The sequence below is a fragment of the Martes martes genome, assembly GCF_963455335.1.
Source record: "Martes martes genome assembly, chromosome: 1".
Classification (NCBI taxonomy): domain Eukaryota; kingdom Metazoa; phylum Chordata; class Mammalia; order Carnivora; family Mustelidae; genus Martes; species Martes martes.
Window position 1 is genome coordinate 116,025,618 of NC_137888.1, and position 13,108 is coordinate 116,038,725.

A 13,108-nucleotide genomic window follows, 5' to 3' on the forward strand; every position below is an offset into this window, starting at 1 on the left:
ACTTAATGCTAAAGAATTATTATGTAAAAATGGTGAAGATGGTAATTTTTATCTTATGTATATTTTACAATTAAAGAAGCAGCAAGGAATCATTAAAAAACAGAAAACATTAAGTAAAATGATAGAAACACACCCAACAGAATTCATTATGACAATAAACAAATGTTTTAAGCATTCATTTTGAATTAAAACAAAAATAAACTACAGGGATGCCTGGGTGGCTCAGTCAGTTAGGCATTTGACTCTGGTTTTGGCTCAGGTCATGATCTCGGGGTCATAGGATTAAGCTCCACACTGGATTCCACATACAATGTGGGGTCTGCTTGAGCTTCCCCTGCTTGCTCAAGTGCATTCTCCCATGTGTTCTCTCTCAAATAAATAAATAAACAAATAAATAAATAAAATCTTAAAAAAAAAAAACTACATGTAATTTTTAAAAGGCACAACTAAAACAAAATGGTATGGAAAGACAAAGTTGGATAATTTACTGAACAAAGACATTTAGTACAGACAGGAATTTAAGTAAAATACAAGATTCAGAAAGTATGATGATTATTTTTATTAAGTATAATTCATAATGAGACCTTTAGCAGTAGATAACTTACATATACATCAAATAATACTGAATCAAAATACATAACAAAAATCATTAGAGTTGGGAGAATGAGAAACAAGTCACAGACTGGGGAAAAAAATACCTGCAAAAGAAATATCAGATATAAAGGACAGTTACCCAAAATATACAAAGAACTCTTAAAACTCAGCAATAGAAAAATTAACAACCCAATTTAAAAATGTGCATAACTTCTGAAGAGATACCTCACCAAAAGTGATACATGGATGGAAAAGCAGCATGCATCATTAGTACTGATGCTCAACATCAGTCATTAGAGTACTGCAAATCAAAACAATGAGATACCGTGGCACCTGGGTGGCTCAGTGGGTTAAGCCTCTGCCTTCGGCTCAGGTCTTGATCCCAGTGTCCTGGGATCGAGCCCCACATCGGGCTGTCTGCTCAGCAGGGAGCCTGCTTCCCCCTCTCTCTCTGCCAGCCTCTCTGCCTACCTGTGATCTCTGTCAAATAAATAAAATCTTTAAAAAAAAAAAAATGAGATACCACTACATACCTATCAGAACAGTTAAAATCCAAAACACTATGAACATCAAATGCTCGTGAGAATGCTGAGCAGCACGAACACTCTCACCCACGGTTGGTGGGAAAGCAAAACGGTAAAGCCACTTTGAAATTCAGACAGTTTAGAGATTTCCCACAAAACTCAATATACTCTTACCATACCATCCAGCAATTATGCTCCTTGGTATTTACTCAAATCGGCTGAAAACTTGTATCCATACAAAAATGAAGCACAGATGTCTACAGCAATTATATTCATAATTGACAAATGTGAAAGCTATGAAGATGTCCTTCAGCAAGTGAATGAACTAACTGCAGTACATCCAGTCAATGGAATAAAATTCATTGCTAAAAGGAAATGAGCTATCAAGTCATCAAAAGATGTGAAGGAAACTTAAATGCATACTGCAAGCTGAAAAGGTTACACAGTGTATGATTCCAATTATAGGACATTCTGGAAAAGGCAATATTAAGGAGACAGTAAAAGCACTAGTAGTTGCCAGGAATTAGGGAAAAGGGAGGGCCAACTATGTAGAACACAGGAGATGTTTAAAGCTGGGAAACTGTTCTGTATGACACTGTAATGATGGATACATGTCAACATCCACCATTTGTCCACACCCATTAAATGTATAACATCAAGAGTAAACCCTAAACTATGGGCTTTGGTTGATAATAGATGTGTCAATGTTGGGTTTATCAATTTTAAAAAAAGTATCATACATGGTAAGATGTTGATGGTGGGGGTAAAGGGAGTAAGGGAGAGCTTGGGATATATAGGAACTCTGTTCTTTTTACTCAATTTGGCTGTGAACCTAAAACGGCTACATAAAATAAAGTCTATAAATTAAAAAATTAAAAATCATTAGAAATAAAAGAAACTGACATTCAACCAGCATCTATTTACTGCATGCCCACGTGTTCTAAGTTCTAAATAGAATAGCAGCAAAGAAATAGAGAAACAAGAAAATGAACAAAGCCAAATGACTTCAGATGAAAAGTGCAATACAGACAGACACAGAAGGGCAAGAAGTTAGAGACCAAGTTGGGTAGGTGGAGGCTATTTTAGATGACTGATGAGATCCCTAATCAAGAGAAAAGCAAAAATCAGGGAAACAGAAAACCAACAGGATAAATCTGAAAGCTGGTTATTAAAAACTAAATAGATGAACACTTGGCAAATCATGAAAAATTAACAAAATCACTAGTAAAAGGTGAAAATAAACACCACAGACTTTAAGGTAAAATATTACATATATTCATACAATAACAAATTTAAAAATCAAAATAGATATATAATCTGGAAAAATACAAATGATCAAAACTGACTCAAAAAGTAAGGATTCCTCAAGATTTTACAGAACTACAGAAGTTACCACATGGCCTGTATACTCCTATTAAACTAAATTTCTGAGATTTTTTTTCTACTCTTTCGATAACTTCCGTACACTTGACTAATATGAGTGGGATTCTGGTTCCTCATAATACGTGCCTTTGGCTATTAGCAAATTTATTAGTATATACCCTTATTAGTAGTTAAAAGAAGAAAAACCTTAGTTAGCATCACCTAAAGAAGTGTTACAAAAACATTTGATAAAATTCAGAAGCCATTCCTATTTTTTGTAAAGTTTGAACAGAATCTCTCCCTAAAGAATCTCTCTCTGATGCTCCTGGGTGGCTCAGTGGGTTTAAGCCTCTGCCTTTGGCTCAGGTCATAATCCCAGGGTCCTGGGATCGAGCCCCACATCGGGCTCTCTGCTTGGCGGGGAGCCTGCCTCCCCCTCTCTCTGTGCCTGCCTCTCTGCCTACTTGTGATCTCTGTCAAATAAATAAATAAATAATCTTAAAAAAAAAAAAATCTCTCTCTCTAAAACCAACAACTGCCATCATTCTTAATTGTAAAAATATCAGAGATACTCTAAGACAATTATCACCTCTCTTACTGAACCATGTCTTAGAAAATCTGGCCAATGTAATAAAGCCCTAAAACAGAAATCAATATTGTGACTATTGGAAAGGAAGGAAAGGTTACTATAATATTTTCAGACAAGACAATGAACCTAGAAAACAAAAGTAAATAAAATTTTATTGGAAGACCAGTAAAATAATAAAAATATTAGACACAAATATCTAGTTACATCTGTGTACTTATCAGAAGTAAATCAAATTAACTAAAACAAAATTACAATTTAAATAATAAAGGCAAATTAAACTGTATTTTTATTTTCCTAATAAGCAAATTTTATTAATTTCATTAAAAATGATGGCTGCTTCATTGAGGATAGCAATCAAATGGGATACACACTGCTAGTGATGACACACAGCAAACTTTTCTGAAGGATAATTTAAGACTGTTACATTCTTATACCTTTTCATTCAGCAATTCCACTTCTAGGAAAATATTCTAAAATAATCAGGGATGACTAGAAAACCATTCATTATAACATTTTTATATAAAATACTGAAAATAAGTTACACATTCAGCAATAGGAAAAGAGCAAATAAGGCACAGCTGTACAATGCAATGTCAGGCAAACATTAGAAGATGATTTTAAGAGAATCTTTAAGAACAAAGGGACACTTTCAAGATTTAGCACGGTAAATTATACAGAACAGGATTCTAATTTTATAAAAGTAAACTATGTACATACACATATATATAAAGAAGAAAAAGTACTGGCAGGAAGCATACCAAAATATCAACAGTAGTTATCTATATATAATGGAATATGGGGTTTAAGAAAAAAAAAAGGCAACTTTATTCTTTTCAAGTATTTAGTCAGGAAGGTGAAAAAAGTTCAGGAAGAATTTACAATAGAGACACCTTATCAAACATCTAGCTCTATTTCCACTATTTTTTGTGCCAATATACCTTCTCCTTTTTTAATACTTCGCTCTTTAGAGTACCTGAAATTTTGTTTAAATGCTTTACCCACCTCTTGCTGCTCATGTTTATTATACAATAATTGTTTCACTTTTAAGCCTATAAATCACAAAATAAACTAAAAAAAGAAAAAACAACAACAGTAATTAAAAATTTAAAAGCTGAGAATGTATCTTAAAATTCACCTTGCGGGGCGCCTGTGTGGCTCAGTGGGTTAATAAAGCCTCTGTCTTCCGCTCAGGTCACGATCCCAGGCTCCTAGGATCGAGCCCCGCATCGGGCTCTCTGCTTGGCAGGGAGCCTGCTTCCCCCTCTCTCTCTGCCTGCCTCTCTGCCTACTTATGATCTCTGTCTGTGAAATAAATAAATAAAATCTTAAAAAAAAAAAAAAATTCACCTTGCTTTCCTACTCTCCGCCCTGCGTGGAGCCCAATGTGAGGCTTGAACTCAGGACCCGAATATCAAGACCCTAGCCAAGACCAAGAGTTGGATGCTTAACCAATTGAGCCATGCAGGTGTCCCAAAATATACCTTTTCTGATGAAATAAATGCAAGGCAAAAAAAAACTTTGTAGCTTTCCAGAACCTATTAACCATTTACCTGAAAAAAATATTACCAATGTAACAGCTTGATCAGAAAGATGTGAGGAAGAACTCAGTAATGCCAGTTAAAAGTGCTCTGCATGCATGGGTATGTGTGTGTATCACTTTTAACCAACATTAATGAATTCTTCCTTACATCTCCCTGTTTGATTAGTTTCAACTGGCAAAAATTGAGAAATAACTCTCATTTCCAGATAAATAATTCATGCTTTCCGCACACCACAAATAAGGATTGTGGATTAAAACATGTTAAGAAAATATACAAGAAGAATATTTATATCATAGTAGAGATCAAGAAAGACTCCCAAAGAGCTACGCTCAACGGTGGAAATTTGAAGGATGAGGATGAAATCAGTAGATGACAAGAAACAGGGGTCAAGGGGCACCTGGGTGACTCTGTCAGTTAAGTGTCTGCCTTCAGCTCAGGTCATGATCCCAGGGTCCTGGGATAGAGCCTCACGTTGGGCTCCCTGCTCAGTGGGGAGCCTGCTTCTCCTGCTCCCTCTGTCTCTCCCCCTGCTTATGCTCTGTCAACAAATAAATGAAATCTTAAAAAAAAAAAAAAGGAAAAAAGAAGAGTTAAAGGGGGCATTTTTTTTCATTTTCAGATGTGAGCTTACAATGAAACCATTACAATATTATTCCCTGAATTTCTATAATCAATTTATTTTCACAGCAACCTACAACTCCTGACACTTTTTCTAGACCCGTATTTCATTTCAGTAGCCAAGCTATTTTATATTGTTAAAACTCTTACTTGCCCCTACACATATTTCAGAAGGATTTTTTTTAAGATTTTATTTATTTATTTGACAGAGAAAGAGAGAGCACAAGTAGACCGTGGCAGGCAGAGGTGCTTAACCGACAGAGCCACCAAGGAGCCCCCATATTTCAGAAGGATTAAGATTAAAATACGACGGCCGCCTGGGTGGCTCAGTGGGTTGGGGCCTCTGCCTTTGGCTGGGGTCATGATTCCAGGGTCCTGGGATCGAGCCCCATGTCGGGCTCTCTGCTCAGCGGGGAGCCTGCTTCCTCCTCTCTCTCTGCCTGCCTCTCTGCCAACTTGTGATCTGTCAAATAAATTAATTAATTAAATATTAGGAAAAAAAAGATTAAAATACAATTGTTGGGGTGCCTGGGTGGCTCAGAGGGTTAAAGCCTCTGCCTTCAGCTCAGGTCATGATCCCAGGGTCCTGGGATCGAGCCCTGCATCGGACTCTCTGCTCAGCAGAGAGCCTGCTTCCGTTCCTCTCTCTCTCTCTGCCTGCCTCTCTGCCTACCTGTGATCTCTGTCAAATAAATAAATAAAAAATCTTTAAATAAATAAATAAAATACAAAGTTTTATTTATTTAAGTAACCTCTACACTCAATATGGGGCTCGAACTCACAACCCTGAGATCAAGAGTCACATGCTCCTCCGACTAAGCCAGCTAGGTGTCCCAATACAACAATTATTAAGAAGAATGTTTTTTTAATAAAGGTGAAATGGGAAAGATCTTCCTAAGAGAAGGTGAAGGATTACTACCCATGACGTATGAAGAGCTTCTATAATTTGATGAGGAAGTATAGACTGATGTAGACTTTTGGACAGTAATTTGGCATCTATCAAAACTTAAAATGCTCACTGAAGAAACTTTTTTATGGAAATACTGGTACACATATGCATATGCACAAAGATACACAGAAGCTCAGTAAAGCTCCAGTTCTACTTGCTTAAAATTGAGAGAATAAAGAATGTCCCTGACTTACCATGGTTTGACCTACAGTTTTTCATCCTTATGAAAACATGAAAGTGAAGTTTCCACACTCAGTAGGAACTGTATTTTGAATTTTGCTCTTTTCCCGGGGTTGGAAATATGCAGTACCATACTGTCTTGTGACACAGGGCAGTGGCAGTGAGCCACGGTTCCCAGTCAGCTACGTGATCAAGAGGATAAACAACTCATACACTTAAAACCATTCTATTTTTCCCTTTCAGTACACTACTCAATAAAGTAAATGAGACAGTCAACACTTGAAAATAAAATAAGTATTGTTAGAGAGTTCTGCCCACCAGCAGTCTAACCTAAGTGTTCTGAGCACGTTTAAGGCAGGCTACGCAAAATGATGATGTTTCGCCTCATGCCATTTTCAACTTACAGTGTTTTTATTGGGACAAAATCCCCTTGTAAGTTGATGAAGATCTGTACAGTAGTCCCCTTTTACCACAGTTTCTCTTTCTGCAATTTCAGTTACCAGCAGTCAACCGCCGCCCTGGATCCCATGGCTGAGGTATCATCCGAAGGTCAATGGTAACCTATCGTTTCATCACACTGCCTCTGCCATTCACCTCACTTCATCTCATCATGTAGGCATTTTATCGTCTCACATCATCACAAGAAACATGAGTACAGTCTAATGAGATATTTTGAGATAGATCACATTCACGTAACTTTAATTATAGCATATTGTTATAACCGTTCTATTTTATTACCAGTCACTGTTATTAATCTCTTACTGGATCTAATTTATAAACTAAACTTTATCACAGGTATGTATATAAGGAAAAAAGACAAGTTTATATAGGCTTCACTCTATCCGTAGCTTCAGGCATCCACTGGAGGTCTTGGAAATATCCTCTGTGGATAAGGTGGGATTACTGCAACATAAAGAACCATGAATAGGGCACCTGGGTAGCTCACTTGGTTAAGTGACTGCCTTCAGCTCATCCCGGGGTCCTGCGATCCAGTCCCGCCTGCTTCTCCCTCTCCCTCTCCCTGCCACTCCCCCTGCTTGTGTGCGTGCGCGCGCGCGCACGCGCTCTCTCTCTCTCTCTGTCAAATAAATAAAATCTTTAAAAAAAAAAAGAATAATTAAAGGACAATGGACTATATCATGACTGTTAAAAAGATGAAGTACAACTGTATATATTGAGATGGAAAAGAGTATGTAATAACCAGACCTTGTATTTTTAAAAATTGGTTAAAAAAATATGCTTATTTCTGCATAAACAAAATTGTTAACAGTGGGTACCTCTAAGGGAATGAGACTAGAAAGTGAGCAAAGAGCAATTTTTACTTTTTTATTCTAAATAACTGGGTTGCCTTGAACCTTTTATAATAAGCACGTGCTACTTTTGGAATTTAAAAATAAGGGGGAAAACGTTAGTTCATTATGATGCTTATTTCTGGGGGCTGAGGCTAAAGTGATTTTTGTCGTCTCTTAATAATCTTTGCTACTCTTCAAATATTCTATGAGAAATACACATATTTTTTAAAATTTGAAAAACCTGTATTTTGTATCAGTGGCAAAGCTTTTTTTCCCCCAATATTTTTAATTTAACAGTTATGGTCTCAGAAAATTGGTCCTGACATCCCAACCTCTTCCAGAAAGCATACTTCTTTTTTTGAAGATTTTATTTATTTATTTGAGAAAGAGAGAGAAAGCACAAGGAGGGGGAGATGGAGAGACAGACTCCCCAGTGAGCAAGGAGCTCCATAGGGGACTCATCCCAGGATGATGACATGAGTCAAAGGCAGACGCTTAACCAAATGAGCTACCCAGGCACCCCTCCAGAAAGCATTCTTAAATCTAAGTTTGGGAGCATAATATTTGCTACAGAAACAATTAAATGTAAAACCTATTTTATTTTTATTTATTTATTTATTTATTTATTTAAAGACTCTATTTGACAGAGACCGCGAGAGAGGGAACACAAGCAGGGGGACTGGAAGAGGGAGAAGCAAGCTCCCCAAAGAGCAGGGAGCCTAATGCGGGGCTTGACCCCACGATCCTGAGATCATGACCAAGCCGAAGGCAGACACCTAACGAATGAGCCACCCAGGCGCCCCAAACCTATTTTAGAATGGAATATTAACTAACCTTTATTAAGAATGTAAGCACTGCATTTGCAAGGTACTTTACCTGCATTATCTCATTTGCTTTAAATAGCCAAATGAAAGTTGAATTATATTATTATTACTATCAATCCCCATTTTACAGAAGAAGACAACCAAGTCCTGGAAAGAGTACATGTCTTACCTAGGGTCAGGTAGAAGAGCCATGATTCAAAATCCAGGTCTCCAGCATCTAACCATTCAAGACACATGGAAGGGTAAGTACTAATGTACCTCAGAGATAATAAATAGGCTAGAACTCTGAAATCCCACATGAATGTTCAGAATGGCTATCCTTAAATAGGTTAATGACCCTAAAATGAAGAAGTAGTGAAAATTCTGATCACAGAAGAAAACAATCAGTATTTCTTCAAGGCAAGCGGGGCTGTTTTTCCTTCTCCTTCTGCTTCTACCAAGGTACAAGAAGGATACAAGGGACAACTCCGATTTTTAAGTAACTTACCTGCCCTCTGACTAGTCTGGAATTAGCCCTCTATGTAACTTGATGGGCTTCTGAAAACAAACTATCAGCATCCTGAAGCCTTAGCCTTGAACAAGACCTAGTTTCAAGTTTTAATCAAAAGGAGAAATTTGAGGGGCGCCTGGGTGGCTCAGTGGGTTAAACCTCTGCCTTCCGCTCAGGTCATGATCTCAGGGTCCTGGGACTGAGCCCCACATAAGGCTCTCTGCTCAGCAGGGAGCCTGCTCCCCCCCCCCCCCCGCCTGCCTCTCTGCCTACTTGTGATCTCTCTCTGTCAAATGAATAAATAAAATCTTAAAAAAAAAAAGAGAAATTTCAGAAAGTCAAAAGAAACATTATACTTGATTATTAGAATAATCGATATTGACAGAAGAAATATACCTACTTATTTTATCTTTATCTATTCGAACAAGTTCTCTTTTTTTTTTTTTTTTTAAAGATTTTATTTATTTATTTGACAGAGAGAGAGAGATCACAAGTAGGCAGAGAGGCAGGCAGAGAGAGAGGGGGAAGCAGGCTCCCTGCTGAGCAGAGAGCCCAATGTGGGGCTCGATCCCAGGACCCCGAGATCATGACCCGAGCCGAAGGCAGAGGCTTTAACCCGCTGAGCCACCCAGGCGCCCCACAAGTTCTCTTTTTTAAAAAGTATAGTTGAAAGTTTATCCTTAGCTATCTGAGCAAGTTTTATGTTTTTTCTTTAAAAAACTATAATTAAAAAGAAATATACACCACTGTAAACCATGCCTACTTGGAAGCCTGCCTATCATAAAGATCAGAGAACTACAGGAACCCCTATTCATTTGTTTAGCAGATACACTCCAAATACAAACTTATTTGGGGTTTGGAAGGTTAGTATTAAACGTCACAAAGTCCAGAAGAATAATTCTCTTTTTGAATAATGGTAAACCAGGAATCAAACCCCTAAATGAAGAGGAATATCCAGTCACTCTTCCTTGGTAAAAGTATCTGCTTATAGAAGAACTGACAGAGAGAATGACATCAACAGACCAAATTTCACACTCCAACATTTCTGTACATTAGGCCCCTTTGACCAATAAGACCTCTCAAATTGACAACTGACACTATCAAATGATGATAGTATTAAAGCTCCGTACAAAATCACTTAGGTAAAAGTAGAGTATTTAGTGAAAGTAAAATTCACTGAATTTTGATCAACCACTTTCACCAAACCCTGAAACTGGGCTTAACAACCTACATATATTACAAGTCAAAAACATTTTAAGGCTCATTTTTCACAATGTAAATCAGTTTTCTTGGGTAATTAATAGATTTAAAAGCTAAGGATTAAAGAACTGCCTTAATCAATACCCTATATTAACAGAACATGAACAAAGCTTTCCATTCATATGTATCTGTATGTGTGTATATACATGTATGTTTCCACATATCCATAAAACATACTTAGAAGTTAGTGTGAGTGTGTTTTACAAATGCCACAGAGCTCCTGGCAAAGTTGACAAGTTCTAACCTGCTTTAAAAATTACTATTCACTGTCTTCACCCCAATCTAATTTTATTTAATGTTATTCTTTTGGATAATCCTAAAAAAAACAAAACCCCACAAGCAAATTCTTGTAAATTTCAATATCCTGCCTACTTATAAGAGCGGAAGAGTCAAACAGAGAAGGGGAAAAAACGTGACGTGCACAACCTTGATCCAAAACACAGCTCGTCGTTGTCTAATTTTAGGCCTAACCATTTTGATTGTCTTTTACAGAGGTTAAAAAGAAAACAACCAACTACAGACAACTTGTAAAGTAGAACTGAAACAATTATATCAATGGGAGTTGGCATGATTTATCAATGAGGAAACAAATCACGCTCACGACTTCCAATTAAAATGAAGCTACAAGGAGGATACGGCCCCGCACCAACCAACAACAGAAATTACTTTTCACACTTTAGCTCTGGGATGACTTTATCTTTAAATAATTAGTCAAAAGGCTGAGTCCACCGAAGACTGTAGCAACGTACTATGTGGGTTGGATTAAAGCCAAACACGGTGAAAAGCCAACCTTCGCCTAAATTACCTAAAGAAGCAACTATTCACCCCCTGGCTGAAGACCAAACAAGAATCACGAGAAGATCCGAAAGTCTGGTTATTAGGCGAGGCCCTCAAACCCTCGGAAGACTATTCGTTCCCACTAACGCGGAATATGGAAGAGACCGCACACTGCAGTTTAGAACAGAGTAAAGGGACGAGAGACAATATGCCTAACCGATGAAACTAGGACGACCAGAGAGGTAGCAAGGAGGGGCTGGGACTCAGTACGACAGGAAAAATCGAGGACTAAAAGCCGAGACGTGAGGTCGACCACTAAACTGAGAACAGGAGGACGCTGAAATGCGAGGGAAGGGAGACCGAGAGTGGGCAGAGCCTGTGGCGCGACACGGCCCTGGGCAGGGCTGGGTCCAGGAAGAGTTAGACTTCGCCAGCCTAGCGAGCTTCCCATTTCGGGCTAAAGCCGAAGAAAACAGCCCTAGGGAGCAGACAATGAGCCACCGCCCCAGGAGCCGCAGCTCCAGGCACGCAGGTGGCGGCTGCCCCGGCGCAGCCCCCGGCAGGTAGGCTGCCGCGGGCCGCTCGAGCCGGGCAGGCCGCGGAGGAGGAAGGAGGAAGAGAGCGAGGGCCCGCGTCCCGGCCTGTCTGCACACTTACCCCAGGCGAGGAAAGGTCCCCGCCCCAGCGAGGCGCCTCGGTCCGAGCTCCCGGCGGGCTCCGGAGCCGCCCCGGGCAAGCGCGCGGCGCGGGGCAGGCGGGGACGGAAGGGGAAGCGGGGCGGGAAGACGAGCCGCGCTGGAGCGCAGCCGCTGCTACCGCTAGGCCGAGCGGCAGCCGAGCCCCGCGGGCGCCGGCAGGGGAGGGCAGGGAGCCTTCGGCAATGGCGACGGCCCGGGCCGGAGGGGAAGCGGAACAACCGCCGCCGCTGCGCGTGGCCACAACCCTGGGGGAGGGCGACGGCGGGGAGAGGGCAGGGGCGGGGCCAGAACACCGCCCCTCTCTGGCCCAAGCCCGGAGCTCCACGGGGCGGAGACCCGCACCACCTCCGGATGGGCGGGCTCACGCGGGGGCTGCTGGGAGTCGTAGTTTGGACACGTGCACCCGGCTCTTTTCGCTTTCTTTCACGCTCTTTTTTTTCCTTCTTGGCGGTGGGAAGGGCGGAGAGAGTGTTCTTTAAATTGAGAAAGACAGCCAGTCCCTCCTTTAATTGAGCATTGTCTCCATTCGGGTCCGTGCCAGTCAAAGACGCTGACCAACATTGCTGTTATAGAAATCTGCTTCCGTACATTTGTTTGTGGTAACAACTACATGGTTATCCATTTTGCATTTTACTTACAAACTCTTACTGTTTTTTGCTACTAAATGAAGTCCCACCTCCTTGAAATTAAAGCCTTCATGTTTTATCCAGGGAGGAGTTCATCAGCGTATTCACTAATTCTACAAACATTTGAACATCTAAAATGTATCATTTAGGCATCAGGGATAACGGGTGGACACGAATCACTTTGCCTTTGTGGAGCTTACAGATATGCGAGCAAGTAATTAAACTCATGATATCTGGTATGAGAAGAAAACCGGGGAGATTATTTTGGATTGGGTGGCCAGAGAAAGCATCTTTAGGGAGACAACATTTAAGCTGAGAACAGAAGAGAGACATGAGAAGCTCCTAGGAGAAAGCATTACAGGCAAAAGGATCAAGAAAAAGGCTTGCTATGATCAGTAAAGAAGACCGGTGTAGCTTGAGCTCAGTGCAAGAGTAGTGTACTGTGAAAAAACACTAGAGTAGATAAGATTCAGGTCAAGAAGAATCTTGAATGCCATACTAAGGAGTCTGGATTTATTTCAAAAAGCTATTAAAGAGTTTCAAACAAGGAAGTGAAGTTATCTGGCTTATACTTTAAGATCACTAGATTGCTATATGGAAAATGTAGTATACAGATGCAAGAATAGAAGGGAAATGAACTAGAAAGGCAGTAATCGTGACAGATATTAAGGACATGGTAGAAATGGAGAAGGTACCTAGATTGTGCTTATGTATAGATGTAGAATAAAAACCCAGCTGATGCTGAGAGAAAGGAAACAAAGAGCAGTATGGCACAGTATTATTA

At 39.8% G+C, this 13,108-nt stretch overlaps 1 protein-coding gene across 1 annotated transcript in view; it reads right to left on the reverse strand.

The window, feature by feature from the left end:
* Positions 1 to 11,939, reverse strand: part of PAK2 (p21 (RAC1) activated kinase 2) — a 90,765-nt gene extending 78,826 nt beyond the window's left edge. The window contains exon 1 of the mRNA XM_080827278.1: positions 11,658 to 11,939. The gene's annotated coding sequence lies outside the window, so the exon portion shown is untranslated. The remainder of the gene's footprint in view (positions 1 to 11,657) is intronic.
* Positions 11,940 to 13,108: the final 1,169 nt, after the last annotated feature.